Source organism: Oryctolagus cuniculus, chromosome 9 (assembly GCF_051225735.1).
Source record: "Oryctolagus cuniculus isolate XC-2025 breed Fujian yellow rabbit chromosome 9, ASM5122573v1, whole genome shotgun sequence".
In the NCBI taxonomy this organism is placed as follows: Eukaryota; Metazoa; Chordata; class Mammalia; order Lagomorpha; family Leporidae; genus Oryctolagus; species Oryctolagus cuniculus.
In genome coordinates this window covers 77047374-77062460 of record NC_142875.1, presented here as the reverse complement: position 1 = coordinate 77062460, position 15087 = coordinate 77047374, and the positions used below count along the sequence as shown (strand labels likewise).

Below are 15087 nucleotides of genomic sequence, written 5' to 3'. Positions count from 1 at the left end.
CCACAGTGCAGGTGCTCCTCTGCCTATGGGTGTTCCAACGTGTCAGCCTGGCTCAGAAATTCTTCCCACCATCAGAAAATGTAAATGCAAATTGACTCTAGGAGCTCTCCTACCATGATTAAAATACAGCACTCTCAGAGGGGCATCATTAAAAAAAACAGGTCAGGGGGCAATTCTTATAGCCTATAGAGTTACTTCATTCATATAAAGTAGAAAAAAACAAAATAAGCAATAAATGAAGCACCATGGAAAGATGCATGGAGTGGGGCATTTATAAACAGACATGTAACTAGGTAATGGTAATTCTTACAAAATAGAACAAGACCTGAGGCAGAGGGACACAAGGGGTGGCCTGTGAACAAGAGGTCTTAGCTCAACCCGGGGGGTTCTAGAAAGATTCCTGAGAAGAGAACTCAGATGCACTTAGAAGGATTTAAATCACAGTTCAAAAAGCAATTGACTTGGGTTGGATAATTTCCTAAGGTTTTTTTTTTTTTTTTTTTGCATATCTCTGTCCTTACTTTTGCAAGAGAATTGTAACCCTCAGTCACAGATCAACTGTATGCTCTTAGGCAAGTTTTGTGGTGTCTCTGGACCCCAGGATTTCTCCATTTGCCAATCAAGGTGGGACTCAGCGTTCTAGGGAGGGTCTGGGTGATGGTTCTATGATTCTGTGGTTGCTGGCTGGATGTTTCACAAGAGACCACAGGACTCCACGCTGGTGATGCTACACTGCCTGCTCCAGGGTAGACTGAGACGGAGACCTTCACTCCTCACCCTTACCGCCCATTGCATAGGGCAGGACAAAAGCAAACCTTAATTTCCACAGCCACCACTGATACATACAAATGTCACCAATACAAAACAGTTCCCACTTTGCTCTCCAGATGTCCCTCTCTTTTCAGTATTATCTTTACTACCACAAAGGAGTAAGAGTGAAAGGTACACACGGTGTTCCTGTGTTGGAGATGACTTGTCGGTGCTTCACCCAGCGTCCGGAACCCCCGGAAGTCTGCAAACGCCTTCTGGTGACCATCAGAGGCCCCTTCTTGTGGCATGGAGAACGCACGCAGTGCAGGCTCACTCACGGCCAGCTTCGCACACTTGCAGCTCGAAAACAGCACCACAAAGGCTCACAATAAACTCCAACTGGATGAGCAAAACAACTTCTCAGCTTCGAGTTTTTTAAAATAAACAAGGCCACTTAAAAGAGGAGCTGTGCCGACCACATGCACACGCCATGCTTTCAGTGTGCCTAATTCCACACTAAAATGCAGTTACCCAGCTGAGCGAGATATGAGCTTTTTTATTTTTAAGTTGTCCATTTAAATCCAACTCCTGTTATCAGTTACTGAAGATGATTTCCACTCCCTTGGTCTCTTTGGAAGATTCAACTGGTGATTTTTTTTAATCCTGAAGAAAATAAAACTTAAAAAAAATACTGTTGAAGATAGATGTCAGTAAGTGCCCTGGAGTGTGCGTAAGCACAGCGCACACAGAGCCTGTGGGCAGTCCTTCCCAGGCACTGCTTGTCGTCCATGTAGCCAGGAGGCCTCCATCACGCTGCAGGCTGCACACTGCCAGGGGCTCATGCAGCCCTTTTCTGTTAGGCAAGAGCCCAACCGAAAAACAGTCACCACCATGGAACATCATTGTGTCATTCTGTGCTGTTTGCTTTCAATTTTTCATACTCGCTGACTTTGACCCGGTGATTCATGGCCATCATTAAGTACAAGGATCCTTCCAAAAGTTTGTGGGGAGGCAGGCATTTAGCTTACCAGCAAGATGTCAATTAAGATGCCCATGTCCCATACTGGAGTGGTTGGGTTCAATTCTTGGCTCGTTTGTTATTCCAGCTTTCTGCTGAGGCAGACTTTGGGAAGCAACAGAGAGGGATCAAGTAATTCGGTTCCTGCCACTCACCCAGGAAAACTGGATTGATTCCTGGCTCCTGATTCCAGCCTGGCCCAGTCCCACCCAGTGCAGGCACTCAGGGAGTGAATCAGCAGATTGAGAGCTCCCTCGCTCGCTCTCTCTCTGGCTCTCTCTCTCGTTTATATGTATCTGCCTCAAATAAATAGATTTTTTAAAAGTTTCATGGAAAATGGAATTAGAAGGTAAGCGTTTTTTGATGCAAAAATGTTTGAAATTCTTGCATATGAAGGGTCTTCAAAAAGTTGATGAAAAATTCATAATGTAAAAAAACTATGCATGGATTTAAAAAATTTTGCACCAAAATAAACTTTTTTTTAATTCCATTTTTTCAGATTTTTAAACACTCTTCCAAACCTCAGTATTCTCTCTATAAAATGGTTTACTAACCAAATTTAGGATTTGAATACATTTACCGAAGGAACATGTTACCTCCCCTCAAGGATTGTTGTTTTCTTAACTATTTTTACATCACTTTTTGTGCACCAGTAATTGATACAGCAGGAACAGGTGTTTTCAAAGTACAAAAAACAGATTTGAAAGAACATCTAGAAATGGTGGTTATCACCACTGACACACATATATAGCTTGTCTCATTACTGTATACACTTTAAAAGAAGCTGAATTTTACACATGCACCCACACAATTTGATGAGTTTAAATTTGTCTCCACTTCAACCTCCTTGTCATTCTCACCCGTTTCCAGTAAGTGCTGTAATGTGTCACTGGTTACCTCATGCATGTACCAGGGTAGTGTCATGCCGCTGCACAACACAGAAAGGACTTTGTGATTTCTCATTCTAGGAGGTGGCTTTTCCAGCTGCCTGTATGCAGAGGTCCCTGACATCTGTGAAAGGACAGTCCCAGTACTCTGGGGGCCTACACAGCATCTGACTGCAGGCTGGAGCACAGCCCACAGCACCAAAGAAATCGACAGAGGGCTGGCAGTTCAGAGTGCAGGCTCCATTCCAGGAGCCATGGAAGGATCCGGGGCATCAGCAGATCTCTGAGTTGTCTGCTCATTTTGGGTAACTGTGCAAATATATTTTCTCACAGGCAGACAGCCCAAAGGCACTTTGTTTTCAAATTCTCCAAAGATCCTATGTTCCCTAAGACTGAACAACAACAACAACAACAACAACAAAAAACTACTGAATGAGAAGACAGTCAAAGAAGAGAAAGTTAGAGAGGGAAGTGGAGGAAGCTGAAAGAACAGCTGGCTGCTGTGACGAACAGGTGCTGGGGATGACTGTTTAAAGAAGGCTGAGGTCAGTGGAGATAACACCGGAGAGGGGAGAAAGGCTCAGGCTGTTCTCATGATGTGCACACTTTCAATCACAGCCACAGCTTGATAGGGTTAAAAGTCCATTTCATGGACCAGCGCTGTGGCATAGTGGGCTAAGCTTCCACCTGTGGCTCCGGAATCTTATATGGGCTCTGGTTCGAGTCCTGGCTACTCCACTTCCAATCTAGCTCTCTGCTATGGCCTCGGAAAGCAATGGAAGATGGCCCAAGTCCTTGGGCTCCTGCATGCACGTGGGAGACCCGGAAGAAGCTCCTGGCTCCTGGCTTTGGATTGGCACAGCTCCAGCTGTTGCAGTCATCTGGGGAGTGAACCAGCAGATGAAAGACCTCTCTCTCTGTTTCTCCCTCTCTCTGTCTATAACTCTTCCTCTTAAATTAATAAATACAAATATTTTTTTAAAAATTCCATTTCAGGGGCCGGTGCTGTGGCGCAGCAGGTTAACGCCCTGGCCTGAAGTGTTGGCATCCCATATGGGTGGACCTGGCTGCTCCACTTCCTGTCCAGCTCTCTACTATGGCCTGGGAAAGCAGTAGAAGATGGCCCAAGTCCTTGGGCCCTTGCACCCATTTGGGAGACCTGGAAGAAGCTCCTGGCTCCTGGCTTCAAATCGGCTCAGCTCCAGCCGTTGCAGCCATCTGGGGAGTAAACCATCGGATGGAAGACTTCTCTCTCTCTCTCTCTCTCTCTCTATCTGCCTCTCCTCTCTCTGTGTAACTCTGACTTTCAAATAAATAAATAAATCTTTAAAAAAAAATTCCATTTCACAAGTATGAGGAAACCGAGGCACACAGAGATGAAGGAGCTTGCCCAGGGTCACACAACTACCAAGCGAAGATTCAGGCCCCGGCAGTCTGGCTGCAGGTCCTCACTCTTGGCCACTGCACCATAATCCCACTCCCAAAGGAGATGGGAGGAGGGTACACTGGGCTTCTCCCCAGACAGGCTTACATGGATTGCCAAGGGCCCACTGCACCCAAGGCCGAGTCTGAGCTGAACTGAAACAGAACGTGATGGAGAAGTGAGCGAGGAAGCACAAAGGTAACGCAGAAGCATCCAACGGCGTCTCAATCTCAAAATGCTGAGATCCTAAACAAACCTGTGGTACCACGGGACTGGCTCTGTACCCTAAAGGAAAGGAACAGCCCTGGGCCAGAGATGAGACGCATTTGTCGACCACACATTTTCAACAAATGCACCCACAGGTGCCCATTGTCAGCTACTGCTCAGTAGGGAGCAAAGCAGACATGGCCCTCACCCTTCCAGAGCTCAGAAACATGACTGGGGGCAGGTGCCATGGTCCAGTGGGTGAAGCTCGCACTCGGGACAACCCCTATCAGAGATCCTGGTTGGAGTCCCAGCTTCTCTGCCTCTGATCCACCTATCGGCTAATGTGCCTGGGAGACAGCTGATGATGGCTCAAGTGCTTAGGTCCCTGCCACCCACGTGTGAGAATGGGATGAAGTTCAGGGCTCCTGGCTTCAGCCTGGCCCACCCCTGGCTATTGCAGGCATTTGGGGAGTGAACTGAAAGAGAAAAAGCCTGCAGCCAAGGACAAGTGGGCCAGAGTGACAGACAGGAGATGTGGGTTGGAGGCAGCCCATGCTGGAACTTGAAGGCAACATATAGGAAAAGGGTTTTAAGTGAAAAGGACAGCCTTTGAATGAGTCTAAAAACCCATTCAGATGACTGCATCTGCCATCAGAGAGCCTAGGTTTGATCCCCAGGTCCGGCTCCTGACTGCAGCTTCCGCCTCATGCAGACCCTGGAGAGCAGCGATGATGAATCAAGTGGTCGGGCTCCTGATATCCACGTGCAAGACCTGGACTGAGTTCCCTGCTTGTATTCCCACCCCGGCTTGATTTCTCTCCCTCTCTCTCTCTCTGCCTCTGAAATAAAAATTTAAAAATAAATTTAAAAGCAAAAAAGTGGAATGATCTGACTTATCTTTTTGAATGGTCATACTGGCAGTTCACAGGGGGAATGAATGAAATGGGGGAGAAGGGGGCTGGTATTGTGGCCTAGAGTTAAGACACTGCCTGTGAGGCCGGCGCCGCGCCTCACTAGGCTAATCCTCCGCCTAGCGGCGCCGGCACACCGGGTTCTAGACCTGGTCGGGGCGCCGGATTCTGTCCCGGTTGCCCCTCTTCCAGGCCAGCCCTCTGCTGTGGCCAGGGAGTGCAGTGGAGGATGGCCCAGGTGCTTGGGCCCTGCACCCCATGGGAGACCAGGAGAAGCACCTGGTTCCTGGCTCCTGCCATCGGATCAGCGCGCTGCGCCGGCCACAGCGCGCCGGCCGCGGCGGCCATTGGAGGGTGAACCAACGGCAAAGGAAGACCTTTCTCTCTCTCTCTCTCACTGTCCACTCTGCCTGTCAAAAAAAAAAAAAAAAAAAAAAAAAAAAAAAAAAAAGACACTGCCTGTGGCTGGCGCCGAGGCTCACTAGGCTAATCCTCCGCCTAGCGGTGCCAGCACACCGGGTTCTAGTCCCGGTCGGGGCGCCGGATTCTGTCCCGGTTGCCCCTCTTCCAGGCCAGCTCTCTGCTGTGGCCCGGGAAGGCAGTGGAGGATGGCCCAAGTCCTTGGGCCCTGCACCCCATGGGAGACCAGGAGGAGCACCTGGCTCCTGCCTTTGGATCAGCGCGGTGCGCCGGCTGCAGAGCGCTGGCCGCGGCGGCCAGTGGAAGGTGAACCAAGGGCAAAGGAAGACCTTTCTCTCTGTCTCTCTCTCTCACTGTCCACTCTGCCTGTCAAAAAAAAAAAAAAAAAAAAAAAAGACACTGCCTGTGATATAAGTATCCCATATGGGTGCCGGTGTGTGGGTCACGTCTTGGCTGCTCTACTTCTGATCCAGCTCTCTGCTGTGGCCTGGGAAAGCAGTAGAAGATGGCCCAAGTGCTTGACCCCCTGCACCCACGTGGGAGACTTGGAAGAAGCTCCTGACTCCTGGCTTCAGTCTGGCTCAGCTGCCGCCATTGTGGCCCTCTTGGGAGTGAACCAACAGATGGACACTCTCTCTGTCTCTCCTTCTCTGTAACTCTTTCAAAATAAATAATCTTTAAAAAATGGGGGAGGAAGCAGAGCTGACAAACAGAAGACATGACAGAGGAACATGGGTGCGGTGGGGGTGGTGGGCAGCTCACCCTGCAGGGGCAGAGGCAGTAGTAGGGAGGTAGGATTAGCATAGTGTATTCTGTCTTCCTTTTAAAGACGGGTATTCTAGAGGGCATCTCCCAGATGAAGAGAAATTAGTGAAAAGGAGAATTCACATGGGGGAAGGGCAACAGAAAGGAATGTGGAGAGTGCAGCAGGTGGACACAGGCCCCTTTGCCCACGAGGAAGGTGAGACCAAGAGGTGAGGTTAGTGAGATTAGGAGCAGGTGGGGTGAGAGACATGATACATAAGGAAAAGATGGGAAGCAGAGTCAGAGTGGGAAAGAAAGCAAAAGGCAAGCTCCTACATGGCCTGGGAGACCATCATAGCCATCGCCAGCCAGGGTCCCAATCCCCCCAGGGGCCTCAGGAAACAGCTCTAGTCCTGAAAAACCAGCACTGCTTATTTTTAGGTTGCTCAGTCTCAATTCAGGGTTCTCTTCCCCGTTCTATGACACAAGGGACAGACCAAAGCTGAAGAAAGAAGCAGTCAACCCGGGCACAGAAATATCACTACAGTCAAGTCTCAATGTCTCGAAACACAAATGGGCCACATTTCTAGTAAAGTAGGCAGTGCCCTCAAGCAGGAAAAAAATGAACACTCCTAAACACTCCTTGTGATGATGAGTACATCACTCAGTCACCTGGAAGTGAGGAAGCCAGAAGAAATTTGAACTGGTAAGAAATTTGACAGGTGATAGGTTCATGGTCCTTTGAATCCTTTATATATAATAGCTCAGGGGAAGGGACTGGAGATCATTACTTTCACAGCCTTGAAAGGATGCACAAAAAAACCGACCATGGCACAGCAAGTTAAGCAGCTGCCTGCAGTGCTGGCATCTCCTATCAGGGTACCAGTTCAAGCCCCAGCTCCACTTCTGATTCCAGCTCCCTGTTAATGCACCTGGGAAAGCAGTAGATCACGGTCCAAGTACCTGGGCCCCTGCCACCCATGTGGAAGATCTGGAGGGAGTTCCAGGCTCCTGGCTTTGGCCTGGCCCAAACCTAGATGTTGTGGCTATTTGGGGAGTAAACCAGCAGATAGAAGAAGATAGAAGATCTCTCTCTCTCTCTCTCTCTCTCTAACTCTGTCTTTCAAATAAATCTTTAAAAAGAAGAAAACAGACCACACTTGTTGCCTTCAGACAGGAAACGGTAACTGGAGGAGAAAAGGGTGGAAGATACTTCACTTTGTAGTTTGTACCAACTGGAAAACGCTCCCAAGTCAGCAAAATCATACAGAAAACTGAGAAGAGGGCTGCAGAAGGGGTTATGTTTCACTCGTTGTTCTTGTAAGCATTGTTTCTGATTCAGAAGAAAATGCGTAAGTGAATCTCTTCCTAAGTAAACTCTTTATTAATGGAGATGGAACTTCACCCACCCTTCCTCAACATGTGTGAAGCAGTACATACATTCCTTGGTCCATCTCTCACTGAGAATAAAGGAAGATGAGTTTTGATATCCATTTAGGAAGTAGTGCACTACTAACTCTATTAAGTGTGCCTCCGTGTTTCTTTCACTCCCAAAATAAGTCCCATGCTTCCATGGACAACCCATTCATCAGGAGGTGTGACTTACCTTAAAAGTTAATTCAACACCTAGAACTCAGCAGCAAAACCAAGTGACAGAACCAAAATGGGCCTTTAACTCACAGTAGAACCCAAAAAGGGCTGCATGAAACATAGTATCCTCTTATTCAGAGCTCATTCTTAATATAGACTGCATTCTCAAAATGCTTGCTCATTTGTATTAATGTGCCTTGAAATTTCATGTATACAGATATTTATATCATTGTGTTTCTGGTAATGCAATTCTTTGTTTCTTCCTTTGTATATTTGTAACTCTTAATGTGTTTATAAAACATCCCACATTCTTAAGAATCAAGGCCAAGGATTTCAGCATGAATGATTTATCAATTACAAATTGTAGACCCTAGAAATCTATCTTTACTGAATTGTTTATAAACTGGTGGATAACTATTGCCCTTTAACAAAAAACACCAAACTTTCTGTACCTTAGCAACCTCAAAAAGAATAAACCAAATCTTAGAAAACACAAGGTGTCCTTGCTGCAAGCAAGTCTGATCCATAAAAATCTGGGTTTGCCACAAATATAAACTTGGGAAAGATTATTTATCTTACAAAATGAGTCATACACCATGTACAACTATGATTCAATGTACAACAATCTGATTCACATACATCTTTTTCAGGAATAAATAGCTTTTCACTCAATAAGCATTTACCAGGCTCTTTTTCCACTGCAGTCCTTGGCGTCAACTACCAAGCTTTACAAATTTTCCTGCTAGAGACATATCTAATTCTGTGGTCAGAAACAATCTAGACCCTTCAGTAGAATTAAAAGCTCTCACTTTACATTTCTACTTCAAAATATAATTTTAACTTTAAAAATGTACTGTGCCATCTTACTGTCTAAATGTTTTTGTTGGGTACTAAAGAACACCACTGTTCCCAAATGCAAAACAAATCAAATTAGTTTGGGGGACACTTTATCTTATAAACTTTTTGCCCATCAAAACACCAAACATACTTAAAACTTTAAGATTTTTACCGCCATTCCAGCTTTTTTGAAAACAACACAGTATTATTTTACTGCCGAATTCAATGAACCATTTTTCAAAATGTTACCAGTATGTTCTTCACAAAACAGATAAGCTGTAGAGTTCCAAATATCAGATGATATCCACATAGAATAGCTGGGCTCAAATCCGCAAAAGGGATATTCTCTCTCTCTCTTTTTTTTTAAGTGAGTGTTTAAAATTTGTTTTGTCAGTAACTAGGCACATTCGAACTTCTCAGTGTTGTAAAGTCACCTCAGGACAGCGTGGATGCCATTTTACTTAACCCTGAGTAGAGTTCAGGAACAAGAGAAATGAGTTCCCCTCCAACACACATGCAAGTCCTTGCTCCCTCTCCCTTCTCTCAAAACTAAACACAGTACAGCCCAAGTAGGAAGATGTCAGCGGGTAGCATGGCAACAGCACTGCATCCTGACCACACGATACACAGAGGGTACAACAGGTTTTGCAAAATGTGGTTTTCACTCGGAACCTCTCATATGACAGCGCACAAGCCATGCATGTGGGACTCATTCAAAAACATTTTAACTCCCTGGGGTAGTGTTTGGCCTTGGGCATCCCACATTGGTGTATCTGGGTTCAATGATCCTGCCCTGTTCCTGACTCCAGCTTCCTGCTAAACCAGACCCTATGTGGCAGTAGGTGAATGCTCAAGTAGTCAGTTCCCTGCCAACCACATGGGACAACTGGATTAAGTTCCAGGTTCCCCAGCTGGGGGTTGTTGTGGGTACTGAGGGAATGCTTCAGCAGAGGGAAGCTTTGTATCTGTGATTTCTCCATCTCTTTGCAAAAGAAGGAAAGAGAAGGAAGGAAGGAAGGAGGGAAGGAGGAAAGGAAGGAAGGAAGGAAGGAAGGAAGGAAGGAAGGAAGGAAGGAAGGAAGGAAGGAAGGGAGGGAGGGATGATAGATTTTTACAAGTAAATATTTGGTGCAAAAAACACACTGCTTGCAACACCTGCATCCCATATCAAAGTTGGAGTCCTGGCTCTGCTATTAACCCAGTGTCCTGCTAATGCATACTCTGGGAGGCAGCAAATAAAGCTCCTGCACTTGGGTCCCTACCACTCACATGGGAGACCCAGATTGAGTTCCAGGGTTCTGGTTTTAGCCTGGCTCAGCCCCGGCTGAACAGGGGATGGAAGATTTCCAATGGTCTCTGACCCTATCTCTCATAAATTAAAAAAAAAATTAGAAAATAAACAAAATTAAAAGCAATTCCTATGTTAAAATTTAAATTTTTTTAATTCCCTTAATTCCACCCTGTAGTTCACAATGATAATACAACCCTTGATCTTTCTTTCTTTTTTTTTTTTTTTTTTTTTTTTTTGACAGGCAGAGTTAGACAGTGAGAGAGAGAGACATAGAGAAAGGTGTTCCTTCCGTTGGTTCACCCCCCAAATGGCCACCACAGGTGGCATGCTGCACCAATCCGAAGCCAGGAGCCAGGTGCTTCCTCCTGGTCTCCCATGCAGGCGCAGGGCCCAAGCACTTGGGCCATCCTCCACTGCACTCCCGGGCCACAGCAGAGAGCTGGACTGGAAGAGAAGCAACCGGGACAGAATCCATTGGCCCGACCGGGACTAGAACCCCGGGTTGCCAGCACTGCAGGCAGAGGATTAGCCAGGAAGCAGTGGCGCCGGCCAACCCTTGATATTCCACTTGTCCTTTTTCACATTTTGGTTGTCCAAGAAACACAAATTTTTTAATTAATTAATTAATTAATTTGAAAATTAGAGCAGCAGGCAGAGAGGGAGAGATGGAGACAAATAATCTTCTATCTACTGGTTCACTTCTCCAATGGCCACAACAGCCAAGGCTTGGGCCACATAAAAGCCAGGAGCCAGGCTCTCCATCCTGGTCTCCCTCCCTTGGCAAGAGGCCAAGTACTTAGGCTATCATCTACTGCCTTCCCAGGTGCATTAGAAGGAATCTGGATTGGAAACAAAGCAGCTGGCGTTCAAACCCACACTCTGATATGAAACGCTGGTGTTATAAGCACCAGCTTAACCTACTGTACCAAAAGGCTGGACCAGAAATAAAAATCTTGAGAAGAATGAATGGAACGTTTTGTGACCAAAAACACTTTACCATCTTTCCTTGCGGTTAGTAATAGATATTCTTTCATAAAAGACCTTAAAAAAATATCCTCTGGGAAATGCCCAGAGGGCAGAGTGGGGATGGGAAAGAGAGCACAAAAAAAGAAATCCCTCCAGAAAGCCTGCCTGAAGTACTTCTCAGATTGTTCATTCATTCTTAGATTTAGTCTCTGAGTACTTATGGAGTCTCTCCCTGGTGTTAGGTGCTGTTCCACGTGCCAACCCTGTACAATAGTTCCCCGGACTCAAAATCTTCACTACCTGAGGGAAAAGAACTCTTAAGGCAGGACTCAATGCCATTAACCCACTTCAAACATTCAGTCCTAAAAACATTATAAAATACATGTTGGTGTTGGGGGGTACTAATTCTGGTCTAACTAAATTCTTTACTGAGGGAAAGGGTGAACCTGTTGCTTTATTTTGTTTGTATTGTAAACACAAGTGGCAACAGAGTGATTTCATTGCAGTGAGTCTAGAAGTACTGGCCTACACACAAGCAAAGGCTTCTTCCTCATTGCACTGGGCCTGGCACCCACAGGACAGCTTCCCCAGTGCCCTAGACCGGGGCTGAAAGGACTGCATGACATGAGCTTGGGCTGCTTCACCTTCTGCATTTTCCCCAAGTGGGACCCTCTGAAAAGGCAGCTACAGTGCAACTGAGGACACGGCATCCATTGGAGTCCTAGTATTTCTGCCCTGCAAATGCATCCACTTCTTCAACTCCATTGAACTGCGTGCTGCCTTCCCTACCCCAGCACAAGAAAGGGCTTCTTCAGTTCTCACTGTTGGGGAAGAATTCCAGAAATTAAAAACAAGACAAAAAATTCAATCTGTACTGGAATAAGTGAGCTCATCTATTGTAATGAGCTCTGTACCTTCTCAAGCCAGAAAAGCACACAGAAGATGACAGGGTGCAAGCCCATGTCGGAAATATTTTTGTCAACAAGGAGGAGAGTGTTGTTGAAATATACAAAAAAATGGCCTTATTGGATGACTGGGTTTGCCTGTGCCACTGAGTTGAAAGGTTGAACTGGAGAGGGGTTAGCGCCTGCTGCAGCCATGCAAGTCAGACAGGGTCAGGGCCGATCACCACAACCAGGAGGAGACCCACGAACACCGAAGCTGACCACCCGCAGAACAAACACTGTTCCTGTGTAGAGTCAGCCACTGAATCCAGAGGAGCCGGTCCACTTTCACGTAAGGAGTCATGAAACACAGCAGAAGTCCAGAGGGGTCACTCCAGCATATAGAGGCAAGAGTAAAGAGAGTCCCAGCAAAGACATTCTTACACAGCAGGGTAAGGCCCACACACTAACCACACCTACTTTTCACCATGAAGCCTTGTTAGAAGGGGTCAAATTTTTACAAAATCAACCTAAACTTTTCAGCAAACAGCCTAACAGTTTAACCAAATATTTGAGCTTGGAAATGCACATCACTGGGGCTGGCACTGTGGCGTAGTGGTAAAGCTTCCACCTCTGACGCCAGCATCCTATATGGGTGCCAGTTCATGCCCCGGTTGCTCCAGTTCTGATCCAGCTCTCTGCTAATGGCCTGGGGAAAGCAGCGGAAAATGGCCCGAGTGCTTGGGCCTCTGCCACCTACATGAGAGTCCAGGACGAATCTCCTGACTCCTGGCTTTGGCCTGGCCCAGCACTGGCCATTGTGGCCATCTGGGGAGTGAACCAGCTGGAAAATCTCTTTCTCTCTCTGTAACCTACCTTTCAAATAAAGAAAAAATTTTTTTGACAGGCAAAGTTAGACAGTGAGAGAGAGAGACAGAAAGAAAGGTCTTCCTTCCATTGGTTCACCCCCAAAATGGCCGCTGCGGCCGGCACACCACACTGATCCAAAGCCAGGAGATAGGTGCTTCCTTCTGGTCTCCCATGCGGGGACAGGGCCCAAGGACTTGGGCCATCCTCCACTGCACTCCTGGGCCACAGCAGAGAGCTGGACTGGAAGAGGGGCAACCGGGACAGAACCTGGTGCCCCGACCGGGACTAGAACCCGGTGTGCCAGCGCTGCAAGGTGGAGGATTAGCCTAGTGAGCCGTGGCGCCGGCCTAAAGAAATCTTAAAATTGACATCACCAATTGTCTATGAGAGATCTGTCTTCTTACAATGAAATGTCACGTCCTACAGCAGGAACAACACAGCTATTTTCTCAGTAGGTTTAAGTTTTACTTAGTAGATAATTAGTTTTACTTAGTAGGTAATTTTTCAGTGCTGACTCACTTAAAAGTAACCAAGCTAGAAGCCACAACTGAGACAGATCAATAGCTGCAAGCCTGAGCAGCAAAGCAAAGAGAATAATAAGCAAGATGTAGTTTAAGCAAAGAAAATGTGAAGAAATTCCTATATGCAATCACAAACAGAATACAGGGTAACTCAGAGTTCCTGTCTTCTAGGATGCTGGCAGCTTGCTGGACTAGAAATGCTTAGTTATAAAATCAGAACATAAGTAAAAGTCAGTAATATGTCCTCATATAAATCAATAGACTTCTTGTGGAAAACCTAATTTCGTCTGAACTGTCAAATGTTTCTAACAGTTTGACTCCCAGGAATTGGGAGGAATAGCCAGATCAAGCATCTTGGAAATGAACTGTCATTGCCTTGTAAAGTTGCAATTTGCACACCGTAAGACCTAGTCATCCCACAACCTGGTGTATAACCTACACTAGTCTTTAGGCCTCAGGTAGAAATGATTAATGAAATCAAGTTATGGCATCTTTAGAAACAGACTGCATTTTTATAAACAAACTGGATTTTATCATAGTTATTATTCATAGCAAGGAGAAGGCATTATTCTTGAAATTTTTGAAGGGAGAGACAGCGATAAAAAGAGAGGGTAAGAGATGGAGCATATGATCTGTATATGAAGTCTGGTGGGTTATAGCTCTCCAAAAAGTGACAGACACTTCTCTAAAGAAATGATCCCATATGGTACAATATTCAAAGCACTATTATTCAAATAAACAAAAATCCAGAAATAACTCAAGCATCATCAACTGGAGGATGAATAAATGATGGAATAATCTCACAATGGGATATTATAAGTAACAAACTATACACACAAACTTGGATTAATCTTAGGAGCATACATTAAATGAACAGAAACAGAGACTAGGAGACCACAGAGACCGTGAACCCATTTTTATAAAGGTTAAAACATAAAAATAAAATATCATGGAGATACACACATATATCCCACAATAAAAACACAAAATTCACGACATCAATACTTGTAGGCAGGCTGGCGCCGAGACTCACTAGGCTAATCCTCCGCCTGCGGTGCCGGCACATCAGGTTCTAGTCCCGGTCGGGGCGCCGGTTTTAGTGCCGGTTGCCCCTCTTCCAGGCCAGCTCTCTGCTGTGGCCCAGGAGTGCAGTGGAGGATGGCCCTGCACCCGCATGGGAGACCAGGAGAAGCACCTGGCTCCTGGCTTCGCCATAGCAGCCATTTTGGGGGTGAACCAACGGAAGGAAGACCTTTCTCTCTGTCTCTCTCTCTCTCTCACTAACTCTGCCTGTCAAAAACAAAAATACTTGTAGGCAGGAAGTAGAGGAGTGGCACAAAGAAGACATGGGATCAGTAACATCATGTATCTCATTATTACACCTTGTTGTCAGATTATATATGTTTTATTATGTTCCAGCACAATATTTTTAAAGATTTTTTTATATTTGAAATGCAGAGTTACAGAGAGACAGAGACAGAAAGAGAGAGAGGGATCTTCAATCACTGGCTCCCCCTAAATGTCTCCAAATGGCCACAAGAGTTGGGGGTCAGACAGGCCAAAGGCAGGAGCTTCATCCAGGTCTCCCACCTGGGTGCAGGGACCCAAGCACTTGGGCCATCTTCTGATGCTTTCCCAGGTACATTAGCAGGCAGCTGGATCAGAAGTGGAGCAGCCAGGCCTGGAACCAGTGCCGTTTAGGATGCCGGTGGTGCGGGTGGCAGCTTAACCTGCTGCACCACAATGCTAGCCCCTCTGTCATAACATA

General features: G+C 46.1%; 1 protein-coding gene across 5 annotated transcripts in view; it reads right to left on the bottom strand.

The window, feature by feature from the left end:
- Positions 1 to 15087, bottom strand: part of SMAD9 (SMAD family member 9) — a 72361-nt gene that overhangs the window by 36975 nt on the left and 20299 nt on the right. Inside the window, exon 2 of one of the 5 annotated variants that reach the window (XM_051831792.3) lies at positions 951 to 1873. The exons of the other annotated variants lie outside the window; for them this stretch is intronic. The gene's annotated coding sequence lies outside the window, so the exon portion shown is untranslated. The remainder of the gene's footprint in view (positions 1 to 950; positions 1874 to 15087) is intronic. 5 annotated transcript variants of the gene reach the window in all.